General features: G+C 37.2%; 1 non-coding gene across 1 annotated transcript; it reads right to left on the bottom strand.

Annotated features, from left to right (window-relative positions):
- Nucleotides 1–16,620: 16,620 nt before the first annotated feature.
- On the bottom strand, nt 16,621–16,728 carry LOC148555122 (small nucleolar RNA R71). The gene has a single exon (XR_015887135.1). It is a non-coding gene; the product is annotated as a small nucleolar RNA R71 (small nucleolar RNA).
- Nucleotides 16,729–18,928: the final 2,200 nt, after the last annotated feature.

Here is an 18,928-nt window from a genome sequence, read left to right as displayed (position 1 = left end):
ACGCGTACCCCACGCGTTCGCGTCGTTTGTGATTTTCGCCATTCACGCGGGCGCGTCACCGACGCGAACGCGTGACTTGCAAATTCGACATAAAAGAGCGTTTGGACAGAGAGTTGTGCCGGCTTGGGGCAAGAAGTGTGCTAAAAGCACAAATTTGGTCACGCGGACGCGTGACTGACGCGTTCGCGTCAGTTGCACATACAGCCATCCACGCGAGCGCGTGCACGACGCGAACGCGTCGTATGAGAATTTGGCTCCCAAGCCATGCGAACAGAAAGTCACGTGGGTGCACGGCTGGCTTCGCGCGAATTGCACAAAATCCAGGGCACGCGGATGCGTGCCTGACGCTAACGCGTCATTATAAAGAATGCGCGACGTACGCGATCGCGTGCTGTACGCAAATGCGTCGTTTGTGCTGCCTAGTTTTCTTTCTCTCTCTCTCCCAATCCCTATTCTCTCTGTTCTTTTATCCTTTCCTTTTTCTTTCATAATAATATTTGTCTCTTTCTATTTTCAGTTCTTCTTTGCTTGAGGACAAGCAAACCTTTAAGTTTGGTGTTGACGCTTTGCTTAAGGGTTTTCTGTTTATTCCTATGGCACCAAAAGGGAGGCGAATCATCTTCACAAAGGAGCACAACCTGAAGAATAAAATGACCGCTCAAATAACTAAGGTGGTTGAGTTCCTTTCATTTTTTTCCTTCCCGCTTTTATTATGTATGTTCCGGTTTTCTGCTGGTTTGCTTTGTTTGCTGCATGATCCTTTATTAGTAGATTCATAGGTTATTGTTTAATTTTTCTGTTAAGTGCTTTAATTCTGAAAGATGTCTCATGTATTGCCCACTAAGCTTGAAATCAAAAAGAAAGAATAACAGATGTAGTGAATGAGAATTTGAATCTAATTTTTAGAGTAGTCTCACTTACTTAGATGTGGTGGTATTTTCTGTGATTCTAAATCAATGCTTGAATAGTGCATATTTTTGATAATGAAGTTTATGAATGTTAAAATTGTTGGCTCTTGAAAGAATGATGAAAAAAGAGAAATGTTATTGATAATCTGAAAAATCATAAAATTGATTCTTGAAGCAAGAAAAAGCAGTGAAAAACACAAAGCTTGCGAAAAAAAATAAGCAGAAAAAGCCAGTAACCCTTTAAACTAAAAGGCAAGGGTAAAAATGATCCAAGGCTTTGAGAATTAATGGAGAGGAGGGCCCAAAGGAATAAAATCCTAGCCTAAGCAGCTAATTCAAGCTGTCCCTAACCATGTGCTTGTGGCGTGAAGGTGTCAAGTAAAAAACTTGAGACTGAGCGGTTAAAGTCGTGATCCAAAGCAAAAAGAGTGTGCTTAAGAACTCTGGGCCCCTCTAACTGGGGACTCCAGCAAAGCTGAGTCACAATCTGAAAAGGTTCACCCAGTTATGTGTCTGTGGCATTTATGTATCTGGTGGTAATACTGGAAAACAAAATGCTTAGGGTCATGGCCAAGACTCATAAAGTAGCTGTGTTCAAGAATCAACATACTGAACTAGGAGAATCAATAACACTATCTGAATTCTGAGTTCCTATGGATGCCAATCATTCTGAACTTCAAAGGATAAAGTGAGATGCCAAAACTATTCAGGATTGCAGTTGTAAACCCCACTATAAGAAGAGACATGAGCTTAATCGAACTCTCATTCTCATGCAAATTCACATCCTAAGCTTATATTAGTTTTTTGTTGCTTGAGGACAAGCAACATCTTAAGTTTGGTGTTGTGATGCGTGAGTATCTTTCCTATGTTTTCCTAGTGAATTTGCATCTAACTTGTTGAGTTTAATTAAGAATTAATTATATTTTAGCCACTATGGATGCTATTTTGAGTTTTGTGTAATTTTATTCATTTTAGGTAGCATTCGGACGGATTTGATGAAATTTCTGCAGAGAAAGAGAAGAAACCAAGGAGATGACCGGCGAATACCGACGCGGACGCATGGCTCACGCGACCGCGCGGAATGGAGGAAATCGCAATGACGCGATCGCGTGCTTGACGCGAACGCGTGGACTGGAATCTGTACAATTGACGCGAACACGTGACCGACGCGTACGCGTGACATGCGCCACGTGCAGAAAACGCAGAAAAATGCTGGGGGCAATTTCTGGGCTGTTTTGACCCAGTTCTTAGCTCAGAAATCACAGATTAGAAGCTGCAGAAGGGACAAATTAAGTGGTCCCTACTCATCAGCTGAAGACTTGTTAATTAATTCGAATTTAAATTTAAATCTTATTTTAGGAAAAGATATTATTTTAATTTTAATTTTAGAAATTTGATTTTTAAATTATTAGGATTAGTTATAAAAGGGATCCCAACAGGGTGGTTCCAGCACAACATTCCACAACATTATTCCATACAAATTTACATTCCATATTCCATGAGTAACTAATCCTCCATTATTAAGGTTAGGAGCTCTGTCTATTGTATGGATTGATAATATTATTTTTCTATTTTAATTCATGTTTTGCTTTATATTTCAATAATTGTTTTCGTTCTTTATTTTATGAATATGGGTGGAACGGAAGTATGACCCATGTTCTATTTGAGTTCTTGTATAACTTGAAAAAGCTCTTTACTTGAACAATAGCTTGAAAACATATTATCCTAAATTTCTAATTGTTTTTATTTAACGGGATACGTGACATATAATCCCTTTATTTTTGGACAATTAGGATTCTTGTGGCATATAAACTGGAATTTGATCATCACCCTCTAATTGGAATTAATTGACCAAGGAATTGGCAGTTGATGAATTTTAGGGGAGACTAGGAAGGTCTAAGGTGTTAGGGTCTAGTCACAAATAGTTTGCCATGAATTAAATCTTGCATGATTAAAATAGTTAATAAGAAAAGTCAATCCAGAAAATAGATAACTCTGAAACCTTAACTGCCTCCTCAATATTTTATTCCCAACTTATTTATCTGCCTATCTTTAATATTCTAAATTAACTATTTAATGCTTTTGAACTTCCAAACACTATTTTCTGTTTGTCTAACTAATCCTATCAAACGCTATTGTTGTTTAATCCATCAATCCTCATGGGATCGACCCTTACTTACGTAAGGTATTACTTGGTACGATCCGGTGCACTTGCCGGAAAGTTAGTGGGTTATAAATTCCGCACCAAGGTGGTGAGTGGATTATTACAAATTGCAATGAAAGATGGATAACAAATTGAAGTTACCATTATTGGTGCTTTTGCTCAATTGCTTCTTGTTTGTGGCACTTTCACAAACAGCTTCCAATGATGATGGTAAGTTTTTTTGATCCATATATATGATTCAAGTCTATTCTTAAGTTTGATTATCTTTGTATATATTAAGATCTAAGGTATTTATTTCAATGAATGAATCAATGAAACAAATTTAACTTTTCATTGTAGTTGAGGCCTTAAATTCTCTAAAGGATTCTTTGCAAATCAATATTCCCACTTGGGTTGGTTCAGATCATTATAGTGGTTCTTGGCAAGGAATCACATGCAAAAACTCACGTGTTGTTTCCATGTAAGTTCTCTTCTGACTATGCTTAATTACGGTAGAAACTTATATGCAGTTATATTCATTACCAAACAAGGTACTTTCCCCCTTTTTCTAAATAAAAAATATTGGACTTGTTTTGCTTGTGCTTTTTTAAAGAAAGACAGAAACATAAATAATTATTTTTTCTGTTTAATTATTTTGAAAAAGCAGGTAAGGACTTGTTTCTTCCAAAAGCAAATACAGTAGAAGTGAGAGAATTATGGTTATTTGTCTCTTATTTCATTCTGCTCTGTCAATTTTTGCTTCTTACTGTTTTATTTCATTTATTAGGCTAGAACAAAATTTAATTAGGTTGGTTGTAGTAGATCCTGAACCAGTACCATTTTCAAGCAAGTGATTTGTTATATCATAATTTAATTTGAACCAGTACCATTTTCAAGCAAGTGATTTGTTATTTCATAATTTTAATATAGTCCTTATTAATTAATTCAGTAGCGACAAAGAATGCATAGTAAGATTCTGCTTATGGCTCACAACAGGTTCTGGACCAAAATATGATGAAAAGACAACGTATTCCCTTGGTACAAGGCTGAAAGCATTCTCTGATTAGTTGCTGAAAACTATGGTATCAGGCAAACTTGATGCCATCTTTCCCGCTGCTACACGCCAATATGCGCCATTGATTGAGGAGTTGTGGAATGATGCAGCCATTAAGGCCACATATGCAAGAAGAAGTGAATTAGAAATGTTGCCTAGTGTTGCCAGAAGAAGTAAATTAGATTAGATTTTTTCTAATATAGAGTTATAATTTTTTTAAATGTTTATTTTGGAAGTTGAATTTATTTTTTTTAAATGTTACATTCATATTTTATTATGTGTAAAATCCATATAAATCAATGGAAGATTAATTTTTTAGTATTTTATTTTATTTTAAAGATTAACTTATTAATATTTCTATTTTATTTTCTATTTTTCTTTTTTTTTTATTTGAAAAGGATTAGGCCACGCTGTTACGCGTGCCAATAGATCAATAAAAGTGTGGCAATAGAGCATCTGACACGCTGGCAGATGTGACCCTTTCAAAAGTGTGCTGATAGCTCAAAAAGCGTGGCGAAAAGCTATCGACACGCTTTTTTGTACTTTTCGGCATGCTTTTTAAAAGCATGGCAGAAAGATTATTTTCTTGTAGTGAAGTGTTCGATCTCCCAAAAAGTGTAAAAGTTCTCAAATAAATACTAGGCTAATGACTAAGGATTACATAAAAGGGGTAAAACAGTCTTTTAATACAAAAATCCACTTCTATGGCCCACTTGGTGAGTGTTTGGGCTGAGCCTTGAGTATCTCCATGAGCTAGGGTGGCTCCTTGGCGTTGAACACCTGCTTGGGGGTCCTTTTTGGGCGTTGGAATGCTGGCTACTCCCTTGTGGGCGTTGGACGCCAGAATAGGGCAAATGGCTAGCGTTGAATGCCAGTATTGGGCCTTTGATTCTGAAGCAAAGTATGAACTATTATACATTGCTGGAAAGCCCTGGATGTTAGCTTTCAATAGCAATTGAGAATGGTCCATTTGGAGTCTTTCGAGTGCAAGGAGGTCAGATCTTGACAGCATCTGCAGTGCTTTCTCTGCCTCTGAATCAGACTTTTGCTCCAACTCCTCAATTTCAGCCAGAAAATACCTGAAATTGCATAAAAACACACAAACTCAAAGTAGAATACAAAAATGTGAATTTTTCACTAAAACCTATGAAAAATTAATAAAATTTAAACAAACATACTTAAAACTATATGAAAATGATGGCAAAAAGCATATAAAATATCCGCTAATCACAACACCAAACTTAAACTGTTGCTTGTCCCCAAGTAACTAAAAACAAAGTAGGATAAAAAGAAGAGTAAGATACAATAAATCTCAGAGTTTTCAATGAAGCTTAGTTTCAATTAGATGAGCGGGACTTAGTAGCTTTTTGCTTCTGAATAATTTTGGCATCTCACTATCTATTGAAACTCAGAAGTGTTAGTCTCCTTAGGAACTTAGAATCCAGATGATATTGTTGACTCTCCTGGTTTAATTCTTTTTTATTCTTGAACACAGAATTTTAGAGTCTTGGCCATGTCCCTAACCACTTTGTTTTGCAGTATTACCACCGGATACATAAATGCCACAGACACCTAACTGGGTGAACCCTTTCGGATTGTGATTCAGCTTTGCTAGAATCCCCAGATAGAGGTGTCCAGAGTTCTTAAGCACACTCTTTTTGCTTTGGATCATGACTTTAACTGCTCAGTCTCAAGCTTTTTACTTGACACCTTCACACCACAAGCATATAGTTAGGGACACTGTCCATTTGGAGTGCTTAAGCCAAGATTTTACTCCTTTTAGGCCCTCCTAACCATCGATGCTCAAAGCCTTGGATTCTTTTACCTTTGCCTTTTGGTTTAAAGGGTTATTGGCTTTTTACTCTTGCCTTTTGGTTTAAAGAGCTATTGGCTTTTCCTGCTTTTTATTTCGCTTTTTTTTTTCGTAAGCATATATATCTATTTTTTTTCTTTTTATTGCATCTTGCTTTTTTTGCTGCTTTTTCTTGCTTCAAGAATCAAATTTTTGGATTTTTCAGATTACCAATAATACTTTACTTTTATCATCATTCTTTCAAGAGCCAACTTTCTTAATTTTAATTTCAAATATGCACTATTCATTCATACATTCAGAAAATAAAAGCAATGCCACCACATCAAGATAATTGAACTATTCTTAGATAAACTCGAAATTCATGTATCTCTCAATTATTTTCAAATAAAATTTTCTTTTAAGTGAGGTGAGAGATATATGGGACATTTTATAACTTTAAGACATAGATAGAAATGATCATGCTATAAGAACAAGAGAACAGATAAGAAAACATTATAGAAAACAGAAAAATAACATAAGAACAGGGGATTAAGAGAACGAATCCACCTTCATAATGGTGGCTACTACTCCTTGAGGATCCAATGTAGTGCTTGATCTCTTCAATGTCACGCCCTTATCTCGGTTGTTCTTCCCTCATAGCCCTTTGATATTCTCTTATTTCATTGAGGATGGTGGAATGCTCTTGATGCTCCAAACTCAATTGCTCCATATTAGTGTTCAATTCTCCAAGAGAATTATGCAATTGGTCCCAATAGCCTTGAAGAGGAAATTGCATCCCTTGAGGTCTCCCAGGGATTTCTTGTTGAGGCGGTGGCACAGGCTCATGTGCATGCTCTCTAGTTTGCTCCATCCTCTTCTTAGTGATGGGCTTGTCCTCCTCAATGAAGTTGTCTCCCTCTATGACAATTCTAGCTGAATTTCATAGGTGACAAATGAGGTGAGGGAAAGCTAACCTTGCTTTGGTGGAGGGCTTTTCAGCTATCTTGTACAATTCTTGAGGTATCACCTCATGTACTTCCACCTCACTCCTAATCATGATGCAATGAATCATGATGGCTCTGTCAATGGTCACTTATGACCGATTGCTAGTAGGGATGATAGAGCGTTGGATAAATTCCAACCATCCTCTAGCTACTGGCTTGAGGTTAAGCCTTCTTAGTTGAGTAGACTTGCCTTGGGAATCCCTTTTCCACTGTGCTCCTTCCACACAGATGTATGAGAGTACTTGATCCAGTCTCTGATCAAAGTTGACTCTTCTAGTGTAAGGATGTGGGTCTCCTTACATCAAAGGCAAGTTGAACGCCAACCTCACACTTTCCGGACTAAAGTCCAAGATTTTCCCTCGGACCATGGTGCTCCAATTCTTGGGATTTGGGTTCACATTAATGTCATGATTTTTTATGACCCATGCATTAGCATAGAACTCTTGCTCCATTAAGATCCCAACCTCTTGGATGGGATTGGTTAGGACTTCCCAACCTCTTCTCCGGATCTCTCTTTGGATTTTCGGATACTCATTCTTCTTAAGCCTAAAAGGGACCTCAGGGATCACATTCTTCTCTGCCACTACTTTATAGAAGTGGTCTTGGTGGGATTTGGTGATGAATCTCTCCATCTCCCAAGATTCAGAGGTGGCGGCTATGACCTTTTCTTTCCTCTTTCTAGAGGGTTCCCTGACGATCGGATTTCTGCTAATTCAGAATTTTGTAAAAATAATCGCGTTGTAAGTATAGTTTCTAAACTAACAGAGAATCCTTTCGTACAAAATTTTGGTTGTCACAAGTAAAAAAACCCAACAAAATTTATAACCGAAGTATTGAAACCTCGGGTCGTATCTCAAGGAATTGTAGGGAAGTATGAATTATTATTGGTTATGGTAAAAGGTGTGTTTTTGGGTTTTTTGAATTAAAGAACAAGTAAATTAAATGACAAGAGAAATAAATTAATAATTATGAAAGCTCTTCGCAAGGTATAAGAATTGGAAATCCCATCCTAGTTATCCTTATCAGGTATGATGAGAATTATTGTTGCTCCCACTTAGTTAACCCTTACTAAATAAAGGAAAGTCAAGTGGACCAATCAATTTGATCATCAAGTCCTAGTCAACTCCTGTGGAAAGACTAGCTTTAGAGCGATCCAAATTAATCAGCAGTTTCCGATTCTCAATCAACTGCTGAGTTTGATAACTCAAGTGTTACCAATAACTTAACCAAAACTAAAAGGAGAAAAATCTAAATTAAATTGAAAGCATCATAAATAGAATAAAACAATCATAAATCTGAAATACCTCGAATTGTATTGAATCAAATTAAACATAAGAATTCATAAGCCAAATTAGCAAAGTAAACAACTAAAGTAATTCAATGAATAAAAGTAGAAGAGAACATAAAGTAAAGGAATATTGAACCTGGAATGAAGAAACAATCCTGAAATTAATAGAAATCCTAATCCTAAATCCTAAGAGAGAGGAGAGAGCCTCTCTCTCTCTAAAACTACATCTAAAACCTAAAATTGTGAATTATGAATGTTGTATCAATTATTGTTGAATGAATGAATGGATTCTCCCACTTTATAGCCTCATCTATGTTTTTTGGGCCAAAAGCTGGTCAAAAATAGCCCAGAAATCGCCTGGTACGTACAGGTCGCGGCAAAGTCACGCGGGAGCGTCGTCCACGCGTTAGCGTGGATTGGGTTTTTGCCAGGTCACGCGTCCGCGTGATCCACGCGTGCGCATCGCCTGACTTCGGGGCAACTATGGCAAATTATATATCGTTGAGAAGCCCCAGACATTAGCTTTCTAACACAACTGGAACTGCATCATTTGGACCTCTTTAGCTCAAGTTATGATCGATTTAGTACCAAGAGATCAGGCTGGACAGCTTTAGCAATTCCTTAAGTTTCTTGTATTCCTTCCACTTTTGCATGCTTCCTTTCCATCCTTTAAGCCATTCCTGCCCTATAATCTCTGAAAACACTTAACACACATATCAAGGCATCGAATGGTAATAAGAGAGGATTAAAACTAACAGTTTAAAGGCCTAGGAAACATGTTTCCAATCATAACACAAAATCAGGAAGGAAAATGTAAAAGCATGTATTTTGTATGAACAAGTGTATGAAAGATTGATAAAATCCTCTCAATTTTAACACAAGATAAACCATAAAATAGTAGTTTATCAACCTCCCCACACTTAAACATTAACATTTCCTCATGCTAAGCTTAAGAGAAGCTATAAGAGAGTGAAGAGGAATGGTAGAAAGTATGAAATGCAACCTATCTATGTGAATGCAACTACATGCAAAATATTTCTACCTACTTGGTTAAAAGTAAAAAAATCTTTTAAGAACAAATATGAACTAGATTTCACTAATTCAAATCACAAAATAAAGTACAAGTGAACTTGCAGAAGAAAATAGCTCATGAAAGCCGGGAATAAGGAATCGAGCATCGAACCCTCACTAGAAGTGTATGCACTCTAATCGCTCAGGTGTTTAAGGTTCGATCTCTCAATTCTCTACTAATCTTGCTTTCTAAGGCTTGCTTTTCTTCTACCAATCAACAAAAATTTAATGCACAGATACACATATTAAGAGGTCTTTTAAGGGTTGTAATGGGGTTATGGTCAAGGTAGGATTGTATTTGGTCAAGTGGACTAAAATCTGAATCCTTAATTAACTTAAACTTTCCACCTAACTTAGACAATCCATGTAATCATAATACCACATCTAACTATCTATTAACCATGTTTTCCACATATTCATGCATCCTAATTTCGAGTACAGTACATATGCATTGCTTTCACCATTTACTTTGGGGCATTTTGTCCCCTTTTACTTATTTGCTCTTTTTCTTTTCTTTTTCTCTTTTTTTTTATTTATATTTATTTTTTTTCTTTTGTTTTTCTCAATGCATATGATTAGATTATTGAATGCATGAACATGTCCTAAATATTTCTTTCACATTTTCATAAAGAAGTTTAACATACTTAATTTCCAAACCAAATGTTTCCGAACCCAATTTCCCCACACTTAAATCATAAGCATTCTCACTAGTCTAAGCTAACCAAGGATTTAAATTAAGGACATTATTGTTTTCCGCTTAGAGTTAATGATGAGCTAAAGTAAAGAATAAAGGGGTATAATAGGCTCAACATTGGTTTGCAAAGGATAATGAAAGGGTAAGGCCATATGGGTATGTAAGCTTAGTGAAATAAGGCCTCAATCATGTAAGTGTATGCATACATCAAATAATGGAAATATAGAATTAAGCAAGACAAAGATCACAATTTTAGAGAGAAAAACACACACAAAAAATAAAATATTGGTTGGTAAAATGCAACCAATTCAAATAAGCTAAAAAATCTCACAAGTTTTGTGTGTTCGAGTTCTAAACCATGTTCTAGTATAATATTTCTTCAAACAAGTTCAATAAATTTAATTCAAATTAGTAGAATGCTATAAAAAGTTTATTGAAAAAGAAAATATTACTTTAACCAAGTGGTGGTAAAATATGCATAAAATCAAACAAATATGCAATCAAACATGCAAATGCAATAATGAACTAATAAAGTAAAATATTGGTGTTGAGAATAAAATAACTAACCCATGGAGATCGGTATCGACCTCCCCACACTTAAAGATTGCACCGTCCTTGGTGCATGCTGAGATGTACAAGTGAACGGGTTGCTCCAACTGATGCTTGTAGATGGAGGCGCCTTAGTTGGAGGTCTCTTGGTTCCTCTCCTTGCGGGTGTTTTGGGAGCAGCTTTCTCTTTATCCTTCTTGGTGGCCATCCTAAAAAGGGAAAAAGTAAGTAACTTTAAAACTTAAGGGTTAGAGCAAGGAAGGGGATGGTATAAGTGATAATCAATGCATGGTAAAGAGGGATGTCGTTAACACATGGTCATGACTACATATGAAAAGTTCATCAATGGAAATATAGCAAGTGCATATAATGGCAAGTAGATGCAAGGTGTTTATTGGCATGCCGGCAAAGGCATGAGTAGCATAGATCAAGCATTAAATGCCCAATTTGATTATCAACTCTTTCAAACTAACAACCTGTTTGTATTTGACAATTATATTTAATCAATAAAATATAAAAAAGTTTTTTTTTGTATGCAAATGCAAATGCAGGCTATATGCAAAGATTATGAGAAGAGTCATTTAACAAAAATAAAAATAGAATAAAGTAAAATAGAACTAAGACTAAAACTGAACGATCATACCATGGTGGGTTGTCTCCCACCTAGCACTTTTAGTTAAAGTCCTTAAGTTGGACATTTGGTGAGCTCCTTGTCATGGTGGCTTGTGCTTGAACTCGTCTTGAAACTTCCACCAATGCTTGGACTTCCAATAAGCTCTATCAATACCAAGTAAATTTCTCAAGCTTTGACAGAGTTCTTCACAAGCTTTGAGCTCCCAAATTTGATCCTCATATATTCTCGGATCCCAAATCTTGATCCTACATCCGTCTTCAAGTTGATCATCATGATTCCATTCGGGTGGTAAGCAATCAGAATTCTCACTAAGGCATCCAAACAGGCTCCTAGACCCATTTAGTTGTGCTTTACACCAACCTTTGCATTTAAACTTTGAGCCTTTCACCATATTGAATCTTGGATGACAATTCCTACCACTAGCCATCTCCCTCTTACTCGTAAAGCCACAAAGAGCTCGAAGTTGACCATCTGTCTCAAGTAACCCATATTCAAGCGGGAAGGTAAAGGTCAAGGATAAATATTTTACCCACTTGAATGTTGTATTGGATGGTAATGGCTTTGGGGGAGAGGTCTCCAACAACCTTGGCAAGGTGATTTCAAGCTCCATTCCCTTGTGCTCTTCCTTGATAACTTCCACCTCTTTGCAAGCTTCTTCAATTTCAACCTCTTCCTCTTGGTAGCTTTCTTCCAATTCAATATCTTCTTCATTACTCACCAAGGTCATGGGAGGTTGTGCTTCTTCTTCTTTAATCTCCATCTCTTGATCAACCTCTACAAAATCTTTAGCCATGATATGCCTTGGAGGTTGTACACCCTCTTCAACATCAAATTTAGATGTCTTGGAAGGAGGTTCTACGACTGGACTTTCCCATGGAGGTTTATCATCTTCTAAGTCTTCAACCACTTCTTCCTCTTCAATAATTACTGCTTTGTCCAGTTGTTTTAGTATAAAATTGTACTCATCCTTGATGATTTTCTTTCCATGATAACTCCTTTCAACCATTCCTTCATCTTCAAGGGTCTCTCCTATCTCCACATTTTGGGCCTCCTCTTGCTCTAAGACAAAATTAGACTCCTTCTTGATGTCTTCCTTCACTAATTCTTCAACCACTCCTTTGACTTCAAGGGTCTCCACTACCTTCATCTGTAGGGCCTCCTCTAGCTTCTTATGAAGTATGGATTCGCGAAGATGATTCCTTCTTTCTTGTTCCATATCAAAAGCATAACTGGGATCATCTTGCTCTTGGATTGATGGATGTGGGTGCTCTTCCATGGAGGGTGGTGATGGGATGGGAAGATTATTATGTGGTTGAAAAGGAAGCTGATGAGCGGATAATTTATACGCTTTTTGACATTGTTTTTAGTAGGATCTAGTTACTTTTAGGGATGTTTTCATTAGTTTTTATGTTAAATTCACATTTCTGGACTTTACTATGAGTTTGTGTGTTTTTCTGTGATTTCAGGTATTTTCTGGCTGAAATTGAGGGACTTGAGCAAAAATCAGATTCAGAGGTTGAAGAAGGACTGCTGATGCTGTTGGATTCTAACCTCCCTGCACTCAAAGTAGATTTTCTGGAGCTACAGAACTCGAAATGGCGCGCTTCCAATTGCGTTGGAAAGTAGACATCCAGGGCTTTTCAGCAATATATAATAGTCCATACTTTGGCCAAGAATAGACGACGTAAACTGGTGTTCAACGCCAGCCTTCTACCCAAACCTAGCGTCCAGCGCCAGAAAAGGAGCCAAAACCAGAGTTGAACGCCCAAACTGGCACAAAAGCTGGCGTTCAACTCCAAGAAAGACCTCTACACGTGCAACACTCAGGCTCAGCCCAAACACACACCAAGTGGGCCCAGGAAGTGGATTTATGCATCAATTACTTACTCATGTAAACCCTAGTAGCTAGTTTATTATAAATAGGACCTTTTACTATTGTATTAGGTATCTTTGGTCTCAGTTTTAATCCATTATTCATCTTAGGAGACTATTGATCACGTTTTAGGGGGCTGGCCATCTCGGCCATGCCTGGACCTTCACTTATGTATTTTTAACGGTAGAGTTTCTACACTCCATAGATTAAGGTGTGGAGCTCTGCTGTTCCTCAAAGATTAATGCAAAGTACTACTGTTTTCTATTCAATTCATCTTATTTCGCTTCTAAGATATCCATTCGCACCCAAGAACGTGATGAAGGTGATGATTATGTGTGACGCTCATCACCAGTCTCCCCTATGAACACGTGCCTGACAAACACTTCCGTTCTACATGAAATAAGCTAGAATGAATATCTCTTAGATCTCTTAATCAGAATCTTCATGGCGTACGCTAGAATGATGGCGGCATTCAAGAGAATCCGGAAAGTCTAAACCTTGTCTGTGGTATTCCGAGTAGGATTCAATGATTGAATGACTGTGACGAGCTTCAAACTCGCGATTGTTGGGCGTTAGTGACAGACGCAAAAGGAGGGTGAATCCTATTCCAGCATGATTGAGAACCGACAGATGAATAGCCGTTCCGTGACAGGGTGCGTGAGCATATTATTCATTGAGAGGAGGGGATGTAGCCACTGACAACGGTGATGCCTTTGCATAAAGCCAGCCATGGAAAGGAGTAAGACTGATTGGATGAAGATAGCAGGAAAGTAGAGGTTCAGAGGAACGAAAAGCATCTCCATTCGCTTATCTGAAATTCCTACCAATGATTTACATAAGTATCTCTATCCCTATTTTATTATATAATATTCGAAAACACCATTATCACTTTATATCTGCCTGACTGAGATTTACAAGGTGGCCATAGCTTGCTTCATACCAACAATCTCCGTGGGATTCGACCCTTACTCACGTAAGGTATTACTTGGACGACCCAGTGCACTTGCTGGTTAGTTGTATCGAAGTTGTGAACCATGGTATTGGCACCATGTTCTTGGCGCCACTGCCAGGGAAAGAAAGAGCCATGAATTTTACATAATTAAAGTGTAATCACGATTACGCGTACCAAGTTGCTCACGTTGCCAGGGATTGTTTGAGCCTGGACATCACAATTTCGTGCACCAAGTTTTTGGCGCCGTTGCCGGGGATTGTTTGAGTTTGGACAACTGACGGTTCATCTTGTTGCTCAGATTAGGTAATTTTCTTTTTATTTTATTTTCAAAAATTTTTCAAAAATATTTCTAAAATTTTCTCATCTGTTTTCGAAAATAATATAAAAATGTTTTCAAAAATTTTTATTCAAAATTTTTAAGAATGAATTCTAGTGTTTCATGAAGCATGTTGAAACCTGGCTGGCTGTAAAGCCATGTCTATTCCTTTGGGAATGAGTATGTCAGGCATGTCATGTCTGAATTACATGCTGAAGCTTGGCTGGCCAGTAGCCATGTCTAGTGTTTTGGACTGGAGCTTTCTTTGAAAGCTTGGCTGGCTAGTGAGCCATGTCTAATTCCTGGACTAAAGCTTTAGACTAAGAATGCAAGATTCCTGGAATTCATATTAAAAATTTTGGAATCCTTATTTTCCTTTTTCAATTAATTTTCGAAAAATCCAAAAAAATTAGAAAATCATAAAAATCAAAAATATTTTTCTGTTTCTTGTTGAGTCTTGAGTCATATCATAAGTTTGGTGTCACTTGCATATGCATCTTGCATTTTTCGAAAATATCATGCATTCATAGTGTTCTTCATGATCTTCAAGTTGTTCTTGGTAAGTCTTCTTGTTTGATCTTGATGATTTCATGTTTTGTGTCTTTTCTTGTTTTTCATATGCATTTTTCGTTTCTTAGAGTCTAAACATGAAAGATTTCTAAGTTTGGTGTCTTACATGTTTTCTTTGCATCAAAGATTTTTCAAAAATATGTTCTTGATGTTCATCTTGACATTCAAAGTGTTCTTGGTGTTCATCTTGACATTCATATCATTCATGCATGCATTCATTGTTTTGATTCAAAATTTTCATGCATTGAGTCTTTTTGTTGTTTTTCTCTCTCATCATAAAGATTAAAAAAATAAAAAAAAATATATCTTTCCCTTTTTCTCTCATCAAATTCGAAAATTTGGATTGACTTTTTCAAAAATTTTTAAATCAAATTGTTTCTTATGAGTCAAATCAAATTTTCAATTTGAAAATCTTATCTTTTTCAAAATCTTTTTCAAAAATCAAATCTTTTTCAAAATTCTTAGTTATTTTCGAAAATTCCAAAAATATTTTTCAAAAATATTTTTCTTATTTTTATACCAAATTTTTGAAAATAACATAATCAATTAATATTTTGATTCAAAAATTTGAAGTTTGTTACTTGCTTGTTAAGAAAGATTCAAACTTTAAGTTCTAGAATCATATCTTGTGATTTCTTATGAATCAAGTCATTAATTGAGATTTTAAAAATCAAATCTTTTTCAAAACTACTTTCTAAAAATATCTTCTTATCTTACCTTTTTCAAAAAGTTGGTTTCAAAATATCTTTTCTAACCTCCTAACTTCTTATCTTTTCAAAATATTGTTTCAACTAACTAACTAACTTTTTGTTTGTTTCTTAACTTTTTCAAAACTATCTAACTAACTCTCTCTCTCTAATTTTCGAAAATATCTTCCCTCTTTTTCAAAAATTTCTTTTTAATTAACTAATTATTCTTATTTTTATTTTTAATTTTAAAAATTTTTTGAAAAAAAAATATACTAACAATTTTTCAAAAACTATTTTCAAAAATCACTAACTCCTTTTCAAAAATAATTTTCGAAAATTATCCCTCCCCCATCTTATTCTATTTATTCGTTCATATCCTAACATCTCATCTCACATCTCTGCCATCCTCACAGTTGTGGTTCTTCCATTATATTACATTCTTTGTCTCCCCCTCTTCTTCTACTCACACAGGGATCCCTATACTGTTGCATAAAGGATCTCTATTATTATTATTATTATTATTTTTCTTTGTGCCCTCTTCTTTGTCATATGAGCAGGAGCAAGGACAAGAACATTCTTGTTGAAGCAGATCCAGAACCTGAAAGGACTCTAAAAAGGAAATTAAGAGAAGCTAAAATACAACAATCCAGAGATAACCTTTCAGAAATTTTCGAACAGGAAAAGGAGATGGCAGGCGAAAATAATAATAATGTAAGGAAGATGCTTGGTGACTTTACTGCACCTAATTCCAATTTACATGGAAGAAGCATCTCCATTCCTGCCATTGGAGCAAACAACTTTGAGCTGAAACCTCAATTAGTTTCTCTGATGCAGCAGAACTGCAAGTTTCATGGACTTCCATCTGAAGATCCTTTTCAGTTCTTAACTGAATTCTTGCAGATATGTGATACTGTTAAGACTAATGGAATAGATCCTGAAGTCTACAGGCTCATGCTTTTCCCTTTTGCTATAAGAGACAGAGCTAGATTATGGTTGGATTCTCAACCCAAAGACAGCCTGAACTCTTGGGATAAGCTGGTCACGGCTTTCTTAGCCAAGTACTTTCCTCCTCAAAAGCTGAGCAAGCTTAGAGCTGATGTCCAAACCTTCAGACAGAAAGAAGGTGAATCCCTCTATGAAGCTTGGGAAAGATACAAATAGTTGACCAAAAAGTGTCCTTCTGACATGCTTTCAGAATGGACCATCCTGGATATATTCTATGATGGTTTGTCTGAGTTATCTAAGATGTCACTAGACACTTCTGCAGGTGGATCCATTCACCAAAAGAAAACGCCTGCAGAAGCTCAAGAACTCATTGACATGGTTGCTAATAACCAGTTCATGTACACTTCTGAAAGGAATCCTGTGAGTAATGGGACGCCTATGAAGAAGGGAGTTCTTGAGATTGATACTCTGAATGCCATATTGGCTCAGAATAAAATATTGACTCAGCAAGTCAATATGATCTCTCAGAGTCTGCATGAAATGCAAGCTGCATCCAACAGTACTCAAGAGGCTTCTTATGAAGAAGAAGCTTATGATCCTGAGAACCCTGCAATAGCAGAGGTAAATTACATGGGTGAACCTTATGGAAACACCTATAATCCATCATGGAGAAATCATCCAAATTTCTCATGAAAGGATCAAAAGCCTCAACAAGGCTTTAATAATGGTGGAAGAAACAGGTTTAGCAATAGCAGGCCTTTTCCATCATCCACTCAGTAACAGACAGAGAATTCTGAGCAGAATCCATCTAGCTTAGCAAATTTAGTCTCTGATCTATCTAAGGTCACTGTAAGTTTCATGAATGAAACAAGATCTTCCATTAGAAATTTGGAAGCACAAGTGGGCCAGCTGAGTAAAAGGATCACTGAAATCCCTCCCAGTACTCTCCCAAGCAATACAGAAGAGAACCCAAAAGGAGAGTGCAAGGCCATTGACATAAGCACCATGGCTGAACCTACAAGGGGAGTGGAGGACGTGAATCCCAAGGAGGAAAACCTCCTGGGACGTCTAGTGATCAATAAGGAGCTTCCCTCTGAGGAACCAAAGGACTCTGAGGCTCATCTAGAGACCATAGAGATTCCATTGAACCTCCTTATGCCCTTCATGAGCTCTGATGAGTATTCCTCTTCTGAAGAGAATGAGGATGTTACTGAAGAGCAAACTGCCAAGTTTCTTGGTGCAATCATGAAGCTGAATGCCAAATTATTTGGCATTGATACTTGGGAAGTTGAACCTCCCTTGTTCATCAATGAACTAAGTGATCTGGATCAACTGACATTGCCTTAGAAGAGACAGGATCCTGGAAAGTTCATAATACCCTGTACCATAGGCACCATGATCTTTAAGGCTCTGTGTGACCTTGGTTCAGGAATAAACTTCATGCCCCTCTCTGTAATAGAGAAACTGGGAATCTATGGGGTGCAAGCTGCTAAAATCTCATTAGAGATGGCAGACAGTTCAAGAAAACAGGCTTATGGACAAGTAGAGGACGTGTTAGTAAAGGTTGAAGGCCTTTACATCCCTGCTAATTTCATAGTCCTGGATACTGGAAAGGAAGAGGATGAATCCATCATCCTAGGAAGACCTTTCCTGGCCACAGCAAGAGCTGTGATTGATGTTGACAGAGGTGAAATAGTCCTTCAATGGAATGAGGACTCCCTTGTGTTTAAAACTCAAGGATCTACCTCTGCAACCATGGAGAGGAAGCATGAAAAGCTTCTCTCAAAGCAGAGTCAACCAAAGCCCCCACAGTCAAACTCTAAGTTTGGTGTTGGGAGGCCACAACCAAACTCTAAGTTTGGTGTTGAACTCCCATATCCAAACTCTAAGTTTGGTGTTGGAGAGTCTCAACAAAGCTCTGCACATCTGTGAGGCTCCATGAGAGCCCACTGTCAAACTATTGACATTAAAGAAGCACTTGTTGGGAGGCAACCCAATTTTTATTTATCTAACTATATTTTTCTTAGTTATATGTCTTTGTAGGTTCATGATCATGTGGAGTCACAAAATAAATATAAAAAAATTGAAAACGGAATCAAAAACAGCAGAAGAAAAATCACACCCTGGAGGAGCATCTGTCTGGCGTTCAAACGCCAGAACAGAGCATGGTTCTGGCGCTGAACGCCCAAAATGGGCAGCATCCTGGCGCTGAACGGCCAGAACAAGCATGGTTCTGGCGTTCAACGCCAGAAATGGCAGCAAATGGGCGTTGAACGCCCAAAATGGGCACCAACCTGGCGCTGAACGCCCAGAGTTGTGTACAAGGGCATTTTACATGCCTAAATTGGTGCAGGGATGTAAATATCTTGACACCTCAGGACCTGTGGACCCCACAGGATCCCCACCTACCTCATCATCTCTCTCTCCATTCATGATCATCCCTTCT

Source organism: Arachis ipaensis, chromosome B6, assembly GCF_059453495.1.
Source record: "Arachis ipaensis isolate K30076 ecotype BB chromosome B6, ASM5945349v1, whole genome shotgun sequence".
In the NCBI taxonomy this organism is placed as follows: domain Eukaryota; kingdom Viridiplantae; phylum Streptophyta; class Magnoliopsida; order Fabales; family Fabaceae; genus Arachis; species Arachis ipaensis.
This window is presented reverse-complemented; position numbering and strand designations above follow the sequence as displayed.